Source organism: Perna viridis, chromosome 15 (genome assembly GCF_037379345.1).
Source record: "Perna viridis isolate PV_CMFRI_1.1 ecotype Kerala chromosome 15, ASM3737934v1, whole genome shotgun sequence".
NCBI lineage: Eukaryota > Metazoa > Mollusca > Bivalvia > Mytilida > Mytilidae > Perna > Perna viridis.
The window spans coordinates 12242700-12262213 of record NC_142459.1 but is presented as its reverse complement, the minus strand read 5'-3'; the positions used below and the strand labels follow the sequence as shown (position 1 = coordinate 12262213).

Here is a 19514-nt window from a genome sequence, read left to right as displayed (position 1 = left end):
GTAGCCAGCTTGGTCCTAAAATATCTTAAATCTAATTAAAAAAAAAAAGGAGGCGTAGGATTTCATATGAAATCCGAAATTAAAAAAAAAATGGACAGAAAAAGGAAGTTGATTTTTAGGGATTGACCTCCTTTCCCCCTTTTAACTCGAATACCGTAAACAAAAACTGAAATCTGAATGAACATTACAGGGATATTAGCATAAGGAATTTTTAATTTAAGAAATATTTCAATTAGACCAGAATAATAAGTTTATGTTCTAGAGATTGCTCCCTCTGGTCTGAAAATATCCACATTATTTTACAAAAAAAAAAAAAACAAAACAAAAAAAAACAAATGTTTATGTACATTTACTATCCATTTAAAATAATTTTTGTACTATTAGTCAACATGAAAAAAAAATTATGAACAATAAACATTCTAAATGCTCAGTTGAGAATTAGAAAGGCAAAAAAAATCTAATTTTACACGTAATTCTACATGTGTCATTAAACAGGAAATCTAAAATTGGCATCATTGCACGTTTATGTGCTTCTTAATGATAATGTAATAATTTGTTTTTTTAAGTGCCATAATGGATCGATCCGAAAAGCCATATTAACTTTGAAGAGTGAAAGTTTGTATTTTTCATTAGATTTATCTAATTTAACGTTGCAAAGACGCAAGGAAGTTATCTCTTTCAAATTAAGAACCTGACGCCAGAGTTCTGGATGATTTTTTTTTTCACAAACAACATTTGAAAAGTATAATATAGCAAATAATTTATAATACTTCAATTAAAGTGCAATATATGCACCCGCTGGTCACAACAACAAAACATCTGTGAACTCCAGGTACGCTAAACATTTTAGGGATAACAAACCGATACATATTTTGAAGTCTGACCCTAACGGTTATCTAATATTTGTTAGACAAGTTATATTGGAGCAGTTAATCTTATAATTTACTTATGTGAAAAAGAACTGAACAGTGTGTTGCTTCATACATCAGACAAATGAATGCATAATTTCGTAAACTTGTTTTTTTTTAAATTAACTTTAGACATTCAATTTTATATCATAATCTACTGTAATTCACTGGGTTTTTTTCATCGTTTATGTCAGTCAGTGATTTATAAATAGAATAGTTTTTTTTTCATGTTTCATGGCCAACAAGTCCAATAGTTCAAGACTCATATTTTCCAAAATGCATTCACTTATTTTCGATAAATTCTATACCAATTTGCTGCGTGTATCATTAGTTAATGTATTTCATTAGCTAGTGAGGTTGTACTTGGAATTGTTTTTTGTTGGTTCTTGTGAAATTGGTCTTCTTGCGAAAGTTAGCGCATGTCGAATGCAAACGGACTCCATGAGTAAGCTAACTTCTTTATACATATCCAATTAAAATATTTTTTCATGACAACTGCTAGTAAGTGTTTTAGCGACATATTAGTTCATTTTTACGTTGAAAATATACCAATGGCAAATAAAGCTGATCAAAAGTCTTAGCTGGATTAACAATTAGGTAAGTAAACATTTCTTCTGATTTTCCCAAGGAATCGTTTACGTAAGATGATTCGAACAAATAAACAAAATCTATCGCTGTATGCTGATCATTTTTTCTTTTAATCTAAGTAAAATAATTATTTATATGTTACATCTTAAGTACCAATTTTGATTTGCAGCCTACTCACCAGTACTGTCGAGAGCAATGATTAAAAACAATCTAAATATCTGGCTTAATAAAAAGATATTAATGATCTGTTATGTTATATATTTGTTTCGAAAATTTTAAATAAACCGTTGTGGGAAATAACAAGTATTTTTACAACATGCATAATACAAGGTTTATTTTATTCTATCGACAAATCATTGTTTTTTTTTAAATAAATCGTTTTGTAATGCTTATTATCGATCCGGCCTTATAATTTGTTTGTGTAAATTTTCAGTGACATAACAAATTATTTGAACAGTCGATGAGAAAGTGAATTATTTCTGCATCACTTACCTTGTTTTATCAATGCTAATTATTTGGTAAAAAAATCTACAGCAAATGAAATTAAAGAAACAAAGTAGTGAATAAAGCAAAGGTTTTTGAAGAGCAATCGAAGATAAAAACACGCCGCATACAAATTATATTTCAATTGGAATGATATGAAATTTATCTACAAAGAGCATATCAAATATGAATACATCTGAATACAATTTTTCTGTGTTCAAGATCACTTCAAATTCAGATGCATCTTTGAAGTATTAAATTTTATTGATATTCTCAATATCTTTTTAAACAAAAAAAAATTAAACGGGAAATAGTTAAGAAATAATTCGTGAAGGGGGTAGATTTGTACTCGTACTAACATGGGTACGCATTTATATATTTAAATGAGTATATAAATGCCAAACCCATGTTAAAATGAGTACAAATCTACCCTTTTCTTATATGACAAATACGGTAATTTTTGTGATAAAGTAACGGCTGTTCCGTTTAACCTCCCCTGTATGGAAGTTGGATTAAATTGGTATATTTATGTCAACGTATGTGTTAAATGTTCGTATTTATATAATTGATTTCAATTCGATAACCTATCAGCCGTTAAATCATCGCGTTAACGTTTTTCAATGAGTGTTTTGTCTCGAAGTCACAGCGAAAGAAAAGACTCATTGCGCATGTGCCAAAGGTGGGGTTGTCCCGACATATACTGGTTGCGATATGAAGATGTTATATAGAAATGCATTTATCTACTTGGATTTTTTATATATGTTTAAACTTTTTATTAATCAAAAGAACGCTCACTATAATTTATTTATCTTCAAAACCTTATTTCAGTGTATTTACGTCGGTCAAAAATTAATATAGAGAAAGAATTGAAGTGGAAACCAAAACAAGTCGTAAGTTATATTCGAATTTTACAACATCCTCTCTAGTTTGTTTTTTTTTTCTTCATAGTGACACAATTAACAGAGTTATCACACACTCTGTAAAAACAAATCAGTCGGATTAAAGTATGGTATTGATATTTTTAATTCAATCATATTTTATAACAAAACTCGGTTCATTATATTTCAACACCAAAAACATACTTTATCTACAGTTACAACGTTTTCTAAGATCAATATAAACAGTATCCGTGATCAGTGTTTCTTCTTTCTTTGGATTGTTCCCCTTAAAAACAAAGGCTATATACAAAAAGGTATGAAAGAGCAAATAGAAACAAACAGACAATAAAAATGAAGAAAATGTAATTTCATCTTCTTCTATAACCCCCAATATGTAATTCATCAAAATAACAATAAGACAAAACATCAACGTACAATTCACCTCAGAAATGGAATACATTTGTTATCTGAATAACACTAGATTGAAACAAATAAAGTCCAACAATTGGCTCAGTAGAAATGACGACTTAATTCTTCAGGAACACTCTTCAATTATGAAAATATGCCTTTCATTTATCGACCTTTTATATTATACGCAATTCTAGACAGCGTAATCAGTGCAATATAACGCCATGATTTATATAAAAAGGATATGAATTGTCTAAAAATAACCGTATACAAGAAAGAGTACAGCCGCAAGGTATTATATCATCGGAAGAAGGAAGGCTCAACTTACGCAACGACATACAATATAAAAAGCTTATCTGAATGCATCGTGATGATTTGTAACAGTATTGAACAGTTATTTAGGTCACGGTGAGGTTTTATATATTTTCAAGGTTGATCTTGGTAATTACAGCTCTGTCTTAAACCAGGCAGATGCTTATGAATCATGATTCATGCATTTCTTAATCCTAATTATTTTCTATAAAAATTTTCAGCGAACCAAAAAAGCATATAAACTGTATTCAATCATGAAAGTGTAAATGAAAGCCGGTCACAGGAGAAATTAACATTAAAATTTGGTTGCGTTCTACTATGGAAAATTACGGGGAAATTTTCCGCCAGAATTTTGACACTATAACCAGCCAAAAAAAATGACATGATATATAGCAGAGCCAAGGAAATGAAGACGGTTACAGTTGTTAGCTCACCTTGCCAAATGAGCTTATACCATCACTTATACCGTCCTCGTCGTGGACAAATGTTCAAAAATCTTCTCCTCTGAATCTATTATACCGACAGGATGTAAACTTGACATGGTTACTACTTAGAGTTTTGTGCACAAAATGACGATACAGATTTATTATCAGTGAAAAGACATTGCTGCCGTTACTAAAATTAGAACATAAAGGTCTGAAGTCATTCTTTGCATACGGGTCATAGTTTTTCTTCCTCGTTTGTCTACCCCGGACATGATTTTTTATGAGCAACTCGGTGGGTGTTTCTAGAAAAGCAGAGGACGCTTACCTTACCGGTGCACCTGGTCCATGCTCCCAGTTTTTAATGGAGTCCGAGTTGCTCATTTGCTTTTGTTACTTTGTATGTATGTTTTCAGTTACTTTATGTTCTATGCTGTGTATGTCTGTTTTCCATGTCTGGTCTTTGTCCCTGGATTGCATTCTTTTGATTACCTCTATAACCTTGGTTCCCTTGATTACCCTTAGTGTATGTTATCAGTAAATAATAGTGTAGTTTCAATATTGATTTTTATTGGTGCGCTCAAATGCTGCCACTTGCAAGAGTTTCTCATGTATATTGCAAACTTTATTTTTATTTTGCCAGTTGGCCTACTTTGTTTTACCAACTTTAAGGAAAATGATCGTTCAACAAAATATGACGGTTTGCACGAAAAAGATTGTTGTGTGAGTCAAAAGGTAAAAGGAAAAAAACAGTTCTCAGCAAATAACGCATATTAAAATCTTATGTAGATAGATATTTAAATACATGTAAATAAATATTTCATTTGATACTTTTAAGCTTTTGTGAATCCTCCTGTCAGCTTTATCAAAGATGCAAAAATCTATTACAAATATAAATATATAAAAGCTTATCGTTGTGCATCTTTCTAATCAGATTTGTCGAACATCGGCAACTTTATTGTTGAATTGATTTCTTTTTAACTAATACAATGATTTGTATGTTCAGTCTATTTATCAGTCCCGAAGAGAGCAATGATTCAATAGAGCATTATATACTCGGATTATTACAGTTTTCTAATGCTGTAATTTGATATCCATTTTTTTGAACATTTAAAAATGTTTTGTCAATAATAAATCTATTCGACATTTCCTTTTCTCAAAGAATTTGTCAAACGAGAGGAAAGTTTTTCCCACTTGGCATGGATGATGGATTGTTGGTTTCTCGATTATAACACTATTTGCTTGATGTTTTTATCTCATAAAGCGGCGACTTCGAAAGCAGTGTTTTATTACTTTTATATACATGTATATATCTAGTAGTAGCATGTATATCGATTTAAAAATCAACAAGATAATTGGAATATCTGTGCTAATAAATCATCAATTGTCATTGATCGTCATTATATAACACATCAAGTAGTAAATACTGGTTCACAGAAAATCCAGACACTACCAAAAGTCGTTAATGCTGTAGGGAAAAACCCACCAAACGAACGATGCTTTTTCAGTCTATATAAACATTCACATAACGATAATTATTTCTGCACTAAGATCTGGACTTTAACATCATTCATTCATCTCCCGCTAAAAGCAACAAAAATAAAACCTAATCAAGAACAAAGTGCAAATTTAATGTACAATCTGTATAGTTTTTATCTCGAAAGTGCAACAACCAAATGAAAAACTGAAACTGATTTTTGTCTGATTTTTTATAAAGAGTGCTAATTAATAACATTATTAAATTAATTGATATTTTCAGAGATCCTTTTTATGGCAAATGAATGATATTAACAAAATTACCGAACGAATCAAATCTAGCTAGTAGTCAAAAAGAAAATCAATATAACGAATGCAAAAATCAGGATAAATACCGGAAAGTTTGAAATTTCCACAATAATTCTGACTTGGTACAGGTATTTAAAAATGAAAGGTGGGTAAAGTCTTTAAAAGCTCATCAATTCTTTATTTCATCAAGTTAGAGATAACAGTATGTTCTTTGTCATTTTTGTCTGTTTCCCATGTCTGGTTTTTGTCCCTGGATTGCAGATTACATTCTTTTGATTTCCGCTAGAATCTTGGTTCACTTGATTACACTTACAAATACACACACACATACATATATAACTCAGTGTAAGTAAGGTATACAAAATGCATTATGAATGAATAAATAAAAGTCAGAAGTAATAATTATAGCAGTAAGCGAAACGATATAACATAAAATGTAAATCTAATTGATAAAAAAGAAAAAAAAATACTAATAAATATGTATTTAATATAGATTATTTCATAGCAGTATTAAGCAGTAGGAAAAAAATTCAAATGTAAAGCATCATGTCTTGCTGACAACCTCAATTCAAGCAATTGATATAGCCTAAGCATTACTCAGCATTTAATTATATGCGGCTGCAGCTCGTGTCGCATGTGTATAACAGAAGCTGGGAAACTCCGATAATTCGAAATCATCATGATCCATAGAAGGTCTTTTCCCGAGGGGAATTTAATACAGCAACTACAGAGTCGTTTTAACTTGGTTAACATATAAATGTAGTGGACAGTTTTCTAAAAAAAGAGAGCAGAGAAAATGATCCCATTGTACGTTGTAAAATTAACTTTTGACATAGTTTGCATTCGTAAGTATCAATGGTCGTAACTGTGACGATTATCGTAGCAATCAAAAGCCATGTTACGTCAGTGTTTCATTGATAAAACTGGTAAGTCAGAGTAAGCATTTACATGGGTATGCGATGTATTGAATTAATTAATTATCGTTTTGCAAAAAGAGTAATCAATGAAGTCAAGATTCGAGTGGTTATCAATGGAATATATTCCAAAGATAAACACTATTTACTCGTCGTTCAATGAAGGCCAATGGGTTGCCGTGCTCTGATATTTTTTATCCCGGTGGGGTTGTTTTTTCTATGATATATCTGTTCATCAAAAGTCTCTCACGCCACTTCTCCTTTCCGTATACTGTGTATGTGTTTCAACCAGTACCTTCACGTCAGCATCATTGGAAACATATACTTAAGAAGATTGAGGTCCAAGAATTGATATTCTTCGTATATTTGGTACTCAGAACCAAACAATTTAAAGTAGGAAGCCATATTAAACAATAAAAAGTTTGAAATTAAGACAATATTTAGTTCGGATAAAAAAAAGATGAGAAACTATTATTTTTCTATTGAAAAGAGTATTTCAACTTAAAACAATATTCGTCACATATTTCCAATGGGAACAATAGATAAACACTTAATGATATGTTAAAACACGAACGCAAATATCTAATTTCCTTCTTATGAGAATGGTTTGTCGACATAATTCTTTCAATCAATATTTGCAATCACTTAATTACCCAATTAGCTAATCAAACGACTTATTTATAGGCTTAGTCGTTTCTGGAAAACTAATAATTGACGATTTTATCTAATTTGTAGCTTTTGATGAACAGAAACGATTTAGAAGAAACATAATACAACTTGTAACCATTCTCCTTTTGATGTTGCGATGTTTACGTGAATGCTAGTAAAGTGATAATTCTACTGGTCGATACTACACATCATGCAATGTTAAAAAACGTCACATATTTGCCAATATCCAACGATACCCTAAAATGTTTTATCATCATCTTTCAAAATGTTAGAAATGAGATCGGTAAAAATCCTTTTCAATTTAATTGAACACATTTTCTATTATTTATATTGTAATGTATTGCCTTGGTCTGATATTTTCATCCCGGTAGGGTTGTTTTTTCTTTGACATATAGACCAAACCTATTTCCGTTATAGATGGAAATATCCACACACACAAAAAAATAAAAACCTGAAATAATCAATACAAAACGCACAAATAAAGAGTAGGCGAATAATAACAACTCAATATCAATTGCAGTACCATTCTTCTTGTCCCGGCTATTTGTACACTATTGACGTCATCGTTACATGAACCTGACACAGATGAAAATTAGCATAGTGATGTGGCGAACAAGTATTTGAATTTTCCTTCTTGTATAAAACATCGCCTTATTTTGTTAAATTGTTATGCATGGTTAATTGAACACCTCCAGTATCAAATGTCAGATTGCAGGCTTTGGTACATTTTAAAAAGCGCGGGGTAAAATGAAAATATGAAAACAAACTTGATAGGAAATAATAAGATTACCAGGAAAAGGTTATCAGCTCTAGTTCAGTTTGAAACAAAGAACCACATATATTAACTTTAATCGCAAAAATATTAAGCCATAAATAACAAAGAACATTGTCTATCTAAAAATAAAACATAGTTTTCCTTTCCTCGTTTGTCTACCCCTGACATGACTTTTTATGAGCAACTCGGCGGGTGTTTATAGAAAAGCAGGCAGAGGACACTTACCCTACTGGTGCACCTGGTCCATGCTCCCAGTTTTTAGTGGAGTCCGAGTTGCTCATTTGCTTTTGTTACTTTGTATGTATAATTTTAGTTACTTTATGTTCGCTGATGTGTACGTCTGGTCGTTGTCCCTGGATTACATCTAATATTTTGCCCAAAAAGTTCTGATTTAAGAAAGAGTTAAGTGTATTTGTTCAGAACTTAAGACAAAATTCCATATCGATAATGATTCTTAAAAACAACTGTTTAATTCCACACTCTATATTATGCATGAGCAAGGCAATTTGGCGCGAATGCAAGCATGACTGATTTTGTAACTGATGTTTTTAAAAGCTTGACGAAGGTTTAAAATTTTCCACACATCATTGCATTCAGCCGCCTTCTTGCTTATCTTATCAACTATCAGGGTTTCAGACAACTAGCGCCCTGAACTTTGGGATACAGTTGCAAGAGGACTTTCCAGAGATTGCCCGACGAATGAGCTGCTCGCCTTCAACAATTGTTGAGACTGATTGTTGGAGTGGTGGCAGTGTCTTGGTGTGGAGTGGCATTTCCTTGAACAACTCAGCGCTATATTGATGAGGTGTTACAAACTACAATTATACTGTTCTTCCGTAGGCATCAGGATATGATCATTTAAAAGTAGGAAAAAGCACATGCGAACGTAGCACGCATAACTTCGAACTGTCTGAATTGGAATGTACGAACAATTCCGTTGCAAGCGTATTCCCCATATTTGAGTCCCATCGAACATTTGTTTGACCAGCTTGGACGTGCTGTAAGGCGCCGTCAGATACAGCCAATCACGTTGCGCCAACTTAAGGCTGCACTTAATAAGTGGGAGAACAATACTCAGGCTCGTATTCAACGCCTAATAAGGTCAATGACGCGAAAATGCAGGGCTGGTGTTGGATCACACGGTGGACACATCAAATATTGACACTGTGAGTTTGCATCTGTATATTGCTGATGCCGTGTCCGTCATTTATTTTCAAAGCAAGCGGACTGTGATTAGTTGCTAAAGACGTTTAATTTTCAATATTTATTGTCTGTTGTTAAATATGTATATTTAAAGAAATATTAGTGTTGCGTTTTCGTCGGCTCTCAGTATACATTATATATAAATAGATTGTTCATATACATGAACAAAATTATACAGTTTTTTTTCAGACAAGGTTAATTAAAGATAAACTCAAGGGACATTATTGACTGACGCTGATCAATTCAAAAATTAAACAAAATGTTGCCTGTTCTTGAATATTTCAAACCATTCTTGACGTGTTAATTCAGAGGGAAATGGTAAGTTCATGTATTTAATAACTTTTTATGGCTTATACAAATTCAATTCATTTAAGAGGAATATTTCTTCGTGCATTGCCATGATATGTGTCTACATCAAAAGCGTGGTAAACAGACAGAGGCAGATACAATATTAAAGATGGATACATTGCAAAATAATTTATGTTTTTCCATGGAATTAGATTTTTACAAATTGTACTTTGGTTATTATTCCTTTCTGTAATGTTTTCCCTTTGGGTTTTTAACAACAAACAGTGTGCATTTTCTTGTGCTTTGGTTATATAAATTCGTCTTAAACAAATGTTATATGAATTTATGCTTACTTTGTAATCAATAATAAACTCGAGAAAATGTATTAGTCGAATGTTCAGTTTTTTATACCGCTAGAATTTCTGGTCTCTTGACTACTCTTCCATTTCTATACCGGTGATATATATTTGCCGATGAAAAAAGTTATATAAAGCCAAAATACTTTATCATGTTTATCATGATACAGTTTGTTCACATTTTAGTAATAAATAAATCTTTTTTTATTGATTTATTAATTGTTGGGGTTTAAAAAATGGCTTAAACAACCCAAACTAAAATTAACTATTTACGAATTGGTAGTCAAAGGGTAGAATTTGGCATATATCTTTTACTTGAAATTCTCTATAAAATTAATTATTGTAATGAAAAATCCTAGTTTGTGTATGGTTAATTCAAATTTCTCAATTTTGAAAAATGAGGCATATTTTCCCAATTAAAAAAAAGATGAGGTAGTTACAAATGTAAAAGGTTGATTAATTGATTATTTCAGCTATTAAAATAATTTGGCTAAACCTAACGGTTTTGGAGATATATGCAAAAAACTACTGTCTGATTCCTATGTTCTAATTTTAGTAACGGCGGCCATGTTTTTTGACGGATCAAAAATCCCCACATCGGTTCTCTGCAGGATACCCAAGGAATAGTCATACCAAGTTTGGTTCCAATTGGTCAAGTAGTGTCATAGGAGAAGATTTTTGAAAGAATCAACATTAAAAATAGCAAAAAAAAACATCGAAAAAGGGCATTAACTCCAACATGGCTGAACGGATTAAAATGAAAATTTGACCACAAATTGATCTCTTCATGCTGAACATATTTACCCCATGTCAGAATTTGGCTAAACCTAATGGTTTTGGAGATATATGCGAAAAACTAATGTCTGACCCCTATCTTCTATTTTTAGTAACGGCGGCCATGTTTTATGACGGATCAAAAATCCCCACATTAGTTCTCTGCAGGATAACCCAGGAAACATTCATACCAAGTTTGGTTCCAATTGGCCAAGTAGTTTCAGAGGAGAAGAGTTTTGAAAAATTGCTAACGAAGACAACGGAAGACAACGACGGACGACGACAGACGCCATGTGATGGTAATAGCTCACATGGCCTTCAACAAGGTGAGCTAAAAATAGCAAAAAAATGTTGAAAAAGGGCAATATATCCAACATGGCTTAATAGATTTTAACGAAAATTTGACCACAAATAGTAGTGAAGTCAAAGAGAAAGGTGTCTTTAAATTGGGTAAAAATTAAATTATATATCTCAGTCTCAGAATGTGAAGACTCTATTCGCTACACTGCTCCATCGGATCAAATTGATACAGGCAAGATAGCGTTAATTTCTAGACGGGTCTAAAATTCCCAACGATGTTAGAACTGTCACATTTGCGATACAATTTTTTTTGGTTTTTAATTAGTCAAGTATGCATAGTGATCTCGTGTCTGTCTCTCTATCGCACGTTAGGTTATTATACCTCTACGGCCCTTGTTAATTTGTCAAGTATGCATAGTGATCTCGTGTCTGTCTGTCTGTCGCACGTTAGTTATTATACCTCTATTGCTCTCGTTGATTTGTCGAGTATGTATAGTGATCTTGTGTCTGTCTGTCTGTCTGTAGCACATTAGGTTATTATATCTCTATGGCTCTCGTTAATTTGTCAGGTATGTATTGTGATCTTGTGTCTGTCTGTCTCACGTTAGGTGATTATACCTCTATGGCTCTTGTTAATTTGTCAACTATGTATATTGAACTCCGGTGTGTCTGTCTGTCACACTTTAGGTTATTATACTTCTATGGCTCTTGTTAATTTATCAAGTATATACAGTGATCTCGTGTTTTCACCGTCTGTCGCACTTTTTATTATTATACCTCACATACTCTTGTTAATTGTCAAGAGTGTATAGTGAACTATTGTCTCTCTCTCTGTCTGTCTCACGTTAGGTTATTATACCTCTATTGGTCTCATTGATTTGTCAAGTATGTATAGTGATCTCATGGTGTCTGTCTGTCACACTTTATGTTATAATACCTCTATGGCTCTTGTTAATTTGTCAAGTATGTTATAATGATCTTGTGTCTCTCTGTCTCTCTGTCGCACCTTAGGTTATTATACCTCTATGGGTCTTGTTAATTTGTCAAAAATTTATAGTGATCTCGTGTCTGTCTGTTTGTCACACTTGATGTTATTATATCTCTACGGCTCATCTTGATTTGTCAAGTATGCACAGTGATCTCGTGTCTGTCTCTCTGTCGCACGTTAGGTTATTATACCTCTACAGCCCTTGTTAATTTGTCAAGTTTGCATAGTGATCTCGTGTGTGACTGTCTGTCCGTCACACTTTATGTTATAATACCTCTATGGCTTTTGTTAATTTGTCCAGTATGTATAGTGATCTCATGGTGTCTGTCTGTCACTTTTTGTTATAATACCTCTATGGCTGTTGTTAATTTGTCACGTATGTATAGTGATCTCGTGTCTCTGTATATCTGTAGCTCAGTATGTTATTATACTTCTTTTGGTTCTTGTTAATTTGTCAAGTATGTATAGTGATCTCGTGTCTGTGATCTCGTGTCTGTCTGTATGTAGCAATTTGTGCTGCGGTGTTAAGGACCTTTTTCGCGAGGATATTGTAAGGGGCAGATAACTCATTGACTTTTGGTGTCACTAATCACTTCCGGGTCAAATGGCCACCCCCACCCATGTAGTACCAAAACACACTGAACCTAGACATATGCATTGTAAGTGCATTATTTGTGTGTATTATGATTAAAAGTAGTCAAAATGAAGTTGAGAATGTGTACTTTAAAATCATATGTGTAATTAACTACAAAAGTGTATGCATATTGTTTACATGTGTGAGTAATTTGCCTCCATGCTGTCAGTTAGCAGAACAGGTAAAAATGTGGATTTTCAGTATTATTTATTCAAGTAAATTTTGTGAAGAATTTCTACTATCGTCGTACCATTAGCATAATGATTGTGGAAGCCTTATTTTCCAAGCTTCGCAACGGTATGCAACTTTAAGATGTCATTTGTCCTGGGAATTCACAGTGAGACTTTGAAAATTACTTTTTTAACATGTAAAGTAATGGAAACGTTAGAAGTGGTTAGCGAGACCTTATCTTTGAAATGACGTTATCACTAGGGCGTCCCTAAACACTTTTGCCGATAACAGTTTACCCGTATGATGAAAATATCTCAACTAATAGTTAATATGATCAAATTGTCATTCTTTGACTTAATGATTACTTTATTAAAAAAGCAAACATTTTATTTGTGTAAAATCATGAACACAGGTCGTGGTAAAGCTCCGCCTTCTTTTGACAATCGTCCAATCAAATTCTATAATTGCAAATCGATATCAATTCAATGCTTGACACCGAAATGGACAGCAACAGCATCAACAAATTATCGTAGATTTTCAAAAATTTCTAGGAAATCTGGAAGATACCAACAATTTCAGTGAGTAAGTAATGATTGTAACTATTTTAGTTTCCATCAATTTACCCATAAATGGACTAGAAAAAGGTGCTAAATGTAGTTTTTTTGTCTTTGTAGTTTGTTGTTCACTAACTTCAGCTGTTTAGGAGTGTATGCACGTGGTCAATGTTTATCATTGATTTCTGTGTAAATAACAGTGGAATTATTTCAATATTTGACTTATTTTATACACACAATTATTTTCAATTTCCACAACCATTGTTTGTTAACCCAAAATGTTATGGTATTCGAGAGATTTTTTTTATGGGAGAGAAAAAAGGGGGTGACTATAAGTATTGCCAATTAGTATCAAGTATGGGTAAATACTTTATAGTATTTGGCCAGTGATAGAAACAAGTCTGTATACTTTTTACAAGCTAAGCCCTGGAATTTCCAATTTTCCAGCTTTCAGGCATTCCTCATGTATACATGTAGCTTAGAGACCATGCAAAAAGCTCATCGACATATTTTGCAAGCATTCTCACTGCCATTTGGAAGCTCAACACCGCTTGTATGAATTGTGACACATTTGTGCATATACTCAACAACAATAAATGAAACTTCCCTACAATGCTCTGAATGTTATATTCAAAGCAACAAGACCTTGGCTTGTCCTGCATGACCAAGCAAACTGCCAACTGTACATTTGACTTGTATGTAGATGTAACTTCTAAGTTATTTAAGTCATGCCCCCTCCTCAAATGACAAAAATATTTAAAACATTTTTTTCTCTTCTGTGTTAACATGTTTACATTAGTCATGTTAGTGGCATGTTTGTAAACCTATGCTGTTACACAGATGTTTCCCTAAACCAATTTAGCATTGCGCTGCACCATGCCTTTATCTTCTAGCACCATGCTGCCCTCATCATGAATTTTACAATGTGCCCCCAGGCGGCCAAACCCAACTTTCAAGATTAATTTGATCATTTTCCACTAATTTGCATATTAACATGTACTCCTTTTCACCCATTTACATGTATTCAATTTTACAATACCATACTAGGGTGAAGGATGTTTATTGCAGGTGTCAGTAAATAAATTGCACTAGTGTCAAGGTGGGGTACCCCCAGTGAAACCCTCTGGGACTGTTGAATTCCCTCAAAATACTTAAATAACCATGCCTTTACAAATTACTGTGGAAAACACTATTACATGTATCTGTGATTGAATCAACTTATTTTTTAACATAGTCATCAACATATCTGGTCTTTTTCCTTGTTTTTCAATCTAGACCTATTGAAGTTGGACACAGACACAACCACTGTTTATTAGTATTGCATGTATGTGTAGAGCAACTTAATACATTTTTAGCAATAAGGAGTCAGTACATAGGGTGTTTCTCTTTCCATATTTTAAGTCTTACAAATAAAAAATATCAATTTTTGATTTTTAACATGTAAGGTTTGAGAACTATATTGATTCACATACATGTATGTACATGTACATGGAATGGATATGCAGACGAGTTGGGTATTTGCCCCCCCCCCCCCACCCCCTTCCCATTTTAATAAGAAAATGTTTTATATTTTAGCAAAATTGATAAGCAAAAAGGAACATATCATAGCCTTGAACCCAACCTTTTTTTTCTCTGACCTCACACCCTGTTCTTAAATCTCCAGATCCGCACCTGTTCATATGCTGTATATGTAAAGTTTATTTACATGTAGATCCTAATGTATTAACAATACCTTTAATTACAGGCCTGTAGTCTTATAGGTAATGTGAAAAAAAACATGTACAGTTGAAACATGTTTTGCTTGACACTATATTTTTCATATGTTATATTACCTACTATTGATGCAGTGGGTTAAGTTTCTGTATAGTGTAATGAAATACGGAAATTTTACTAACAGATTTTCCACGTTTGTGCAAGTAATTACTGCACTTTTAAGAATGTGTTTACTTCCGGTGATATGAGAACATCACTGCTGTAGTAAGTTGTTTCACTTTTAACAATAATCTTATCAAAGGCCGATCTCTAATCACTGTTCACCTTTTAACTGGATAAACAACTTTGTTTCTCAATGCAATACTTCTGCAATGTTCATGTACATTTTTTCATATACATACATGTATGTACAATTACATTGGATATGAGAATTGGATTGAATGTGTGATTGTAGTTAAATGTTTTGGCATATACATGTATTTCATGAACTTAGGATGGAAGTTTCTCAAATAGACCTTAATTGTACTAGTCCAAATCACAAAACTGAAATCTTACAATATGCTAGCGAACAGAAACAACAACCAGCAAGAGGCATCCTACCAAATTCAGACACATTATTCTAATTTAAAGCCAACCAATTGTCCAGTATCTCTTACATTTATAAACAATGTAGCAGAAAAGCACATCTACCAACATTAGAGTCTGTTGTGTTATCTGGTCAGGATTTAATCAAATACAGGACCTCCTACAATCAAGATGGTACTCCGAGTTTGCTCTGACATCCAAAGGCTGATTTGCCAGACAGGCTAGGGCATTGTAAAGTCAGAGCTTGTCCCATATCAAAAACTCAGGATTTTGCACACCGTTTTTGTATGTGTTTGAAGGCAATAATTTACTATATGTACATTATTGTCTCTTGAAAAGTTTTAACTAGGTATGTAATAAAAGTTTATACTTTTAACAATGTTATGTGGATGCTTTTCAGCAGTAATTGGTGCTATGAAGATGAAAATTGAATAAGAAAATAACAAAATATCATGATCTTGAACTTTATTAATAGTTTTTTTTTAAACTAAGCAGTGTACAGATTACATACAGAATGAAAACCATTCAATAGTGTTTTCTGTTCATGCAACAACGAGTAACTGTCTTTCTTTGAATTTACATAACTTAAAGTATCAACCCAAACCCGGTGTTTTTTATATGAGACAAGTCTGACATCCCACGGTCCCTGTTTCTTTGGCAAACTTAGAGCAATCTCGGACTATCAAGGCGGTTACCGAGTTGAAATAAAGTACCTAACCAAAAAAAACAGGCCCAATATGGGGGATTGGGCATAATATATTGCCTCATTATGGATTTTTTACTTCTGGCGACTATAGCTTTTATTTCTTGGGATAAATTTCCTTATGGCAGTTATCTGAAGTAAGAAAATAAAAATTTTAAGTTTTAGCATTATATACATGTAAATTTTCCTCATTCTACATAACTGGTTAATAAAAGTGTCTTATAATTTGTGATTTGCAATTATATGTATCCTTGCCTCAGTCCAATACGACTGTCGTTGCACAAAATACTGAGCCAATATGGAAAACATAGATAAATCCAACAATATTGCACTATGTCACAGGCTAGGGAACATATGTACATGTACAATGTATATCAATACAAGGATGCACGTACAATTACATGTATATTACCCAAAATACATAGTATTGCAATATAACACCTGTTATTTCATATTGGAGTTAAAATTTGATTTTTAAAGTGCCCTTTTAGTATCATTATGGATTTAAAGTGATATGCTTATACAATGCAGTTAATGACGTTAAAGGTTTCCTATTGCCTGGGACAAGTAAAACACCCAATCAGACAAGTAAAAGTTATATTATACCTGCCCCGAGGACAACCAAATTGCTTTAATTTTTTAACATGCATTTACTGAAGGACAACCTAGGTTTGGGCAAGTAGAATTTTCATCACTTTGTCCAATAGGATAAGGTTAATAAAATGATAACATCATACCCTGCAATGTACTTGTATATGCACTGGCTATAAAGTACACAATTACTGTATGACTTGTTTTACATTACAGATGGATGCTTTTTTTTCCTATAAAGGAAGTTTTTTTTTTCATATTTGTTGTTTGTATACAAACATTTCATATATATTTTGATATGTAGAATATTGATATTATTTTTTTTTCTTTATTTTGTAGTGCAAGAAATAAATATGCTTTGACATATTTCTTATACCTGTATTTAACATCCATGTGTGTTTTAAACAAAGATCAATGGTAGATGTGGCCTATGATAATTTCTGACAGAAGGTAACATAAATCAGCAAGAGAAATTATTAATAAACCACATTAATCTGTGGTGTCATTCCTTTCTTATAGGACTGAAAAAAAAACTTGTAGTAATGTTATTATTGTGGTTGTCCATAGACATCTTCTTTTGGGGGGTTGGTTATGCAATTAACTTAAATATGAGGTAGTTGATCTTTTTTTTTTTAATTTTACAACAAGGCTCCAAACCACAACAGGAAGATTGGTATTGATTATGGGGTTTATGCCCCAAATATTTTGGAGATCGTGACTAGAACAGATCACAAATTTACGGCCAAAAAAGGGCCAATTGGATTTTGGTCAATTTTTCATCCATATGTAAATATCTAATCACAATTAAATTAAAAAGCTACATGTATATCAATCTTGAGTGATTTGTTAAATTTGTGTCCAAAGTGTTCAGCGTTCAGTCTTTGTAGTTGTATTAAGCAGTGCACTGTGAAGGATTTTACTGAACATTTAATTAATTGTAATATATGTACAGTACTGAATATGCTATAATCATGATAATACACTTTAGATTCTGGTGGTCATTCTTTTACAATATTTTTGTGAATTTTGTCAAACTTTTGCAGGTTTGAATATGGATTGGTCCATCATTTGTGGCCATGGGACTTGACAGAAGAGGATGAACCTACATGTAACTGTGTTTAAATATCAATGGCAGTTTGAGAAGTTAGTAGTTAAATTAATCCTATTATTGTGATATTTAAAGTTTGGGCTGGTGTATTGGAATCACTCTCTCCCTGTCTGTCTATCTACTTGTCAGTCAACATATCCTTTAAGCACAACTAAATTACTCAATATTTAGGAAATGGTGTGTTTGATTTTCTTCAAACTATACACAGTTGTATTTACAATTGTTTGGTGGTCATTTTGGTGAAATTTAGCATAGTTGGATAATTTTATATAGCCATGTCACATAGCACCAAATTAAATCTCAGAATATAAAGATGTAAGCCAGGAGAATTTCTAAATGTATGCATGATTTATACATGTACCATAACAGAACATTCAAACACTCAGTCAGCCATTGAAAAGATTTATCTTAAACTGTACATGGATAAAACCAATATAAGAAATAAATTAATCTAACTTGAGGCCAATTGTAAGACAACAACCCTCTCAGCATAATATGCATATTCATGCTGTCTTCCTGTTTTAATCCTAGGTCAGGGTAAATGTAGTTTTGGTCAATAGAGTTATGATGTACATGTAATTATATGCCTTTTAAAATAAATTGTTGACAAATACTTGAAAAATATGTTATTTAGCACTATTCAAAACTCTTGATGACTATTATTTTATTTTAGGAATCTGCTACACTGCTTTGCAGGGACCTGTCTGTCTGTTGCACGTTAGGTTATTATACCTCTGTGGTACGTATAGTGATCTCGAGTTTGTCAGTCAGTCTGTTGCACGTTAGGTTAGGTTATTATACTTCTATGGCTCTCGTTAATTTGTCAAGTATGTATAGTGATTTCTAGTCTGTCTGTCTGTTGCATGTTAGGTTATTATACCCCTTTGGCTCTTGTTATTTGTCAAGTATCTATAGTGATTTCGTGTCTGTCTGTCTGTCGCACGTTAGGTTATTATACCTCTATGGCTTTTGTTAATTTGCCAAGTATGTATAGTGATCTTGTGTCTGTCTGTCTGTCTCACATTAGGTTATTATACCTCTATGGCTCTTGTTAAATTGTCAACTATGTATAGTGATCTCGTGTCTGTCGTTTTTCAGTGATTTCATGTTTGTTTTGTTGACTGTCTGTTACAAGTTAGGTTTTGAGGTATGTTGATGCCTTTGGTTTATAGTTAAGTGTAAGGAGTGATCTCATGTCAGTCTGTCTGTCTGTCACACTTAATGTTTGTAGGTTGGCTTTGTACATTTGATTAATTTGTCATGTGTGAACAGTGATATCATGGCAGTCTGTCTGTCTGTTACATGTTAGGTTTGGAGATAGTTTGTATACATTAGGTTGTTTGGTCATGTGTATAAAATGATCTCATGTTAGTCAGTCTGTCTGTCTGTCACAGTTAATGTTTG

At 32.7% G+C, this 19514-nt stretch overlaps 1 long non-coding RNA gene across 1 annotated transcript; it reads left to right on the top strand.

Moving 5' to 3' along the window:
• The first annotated feature begins 17011 nt into the window (after positions 1-17011).
• On the top strand, positions 17012-18850 carry LOC148596959 (uncharacterized). The gene is made up of 3 exons (XR_015919206.1): positions 17012-17452; positions 18046-18145; positions 18784-18850. It is a non-coding gene; the product is annotated as an uncharacterized LOC148596959 (long non-coding RNA).
• Positions 18851-19514: the final 664 nt, after the last annotated feature.